Here is a 289-nt window from a genome sequence, read left to right as displayed (position 1 = left end):
GCCGCTGTTCCTCCTCCTGCTGCGCCTCGGGATGCCGGCTGTGCTGTGGACCTGGCTCACTGCAAGAGGCGGGAGAGGGATTTTTCAGGCCTGAGGCCAGGGGAAAGAAGCCTTCGTCTCCCACCAGAGCCCAGCATCAGCCCTGCATGCCGAAACCACCCGGGGGACCATGACGAGGGATGAACTCGTCTTCCCCATAGTCCCAACCCAGCAGCAACAGCATCCATCCGCCCAGCCCTAAGCAGAGCCAGCCGCGGGGCGAGGAAGGGCTGGGGAGGACCTGGGAAAC

Source organism: Fulmarus glacialis, unplaced genomic scaffold (assembly GCF_000690835.1).
Source record: "Fulmarus glacialis isolate BGI_N327 unplaced genomic scaffold, ASM69083v1 scaffold41923, whole genome shotgun sequence".
Taxonomy (NCBI): Eukaryota; Metazoa; Chordata; class Aves; order Procellariiformes; family Procellariidae; genus Fulmarus; species Fulmarus glacialis.
The sequence above is the reverse complement of the archived record's forward strand: the minus strand, read 5'-3'. Positions refer to the sequence as shown.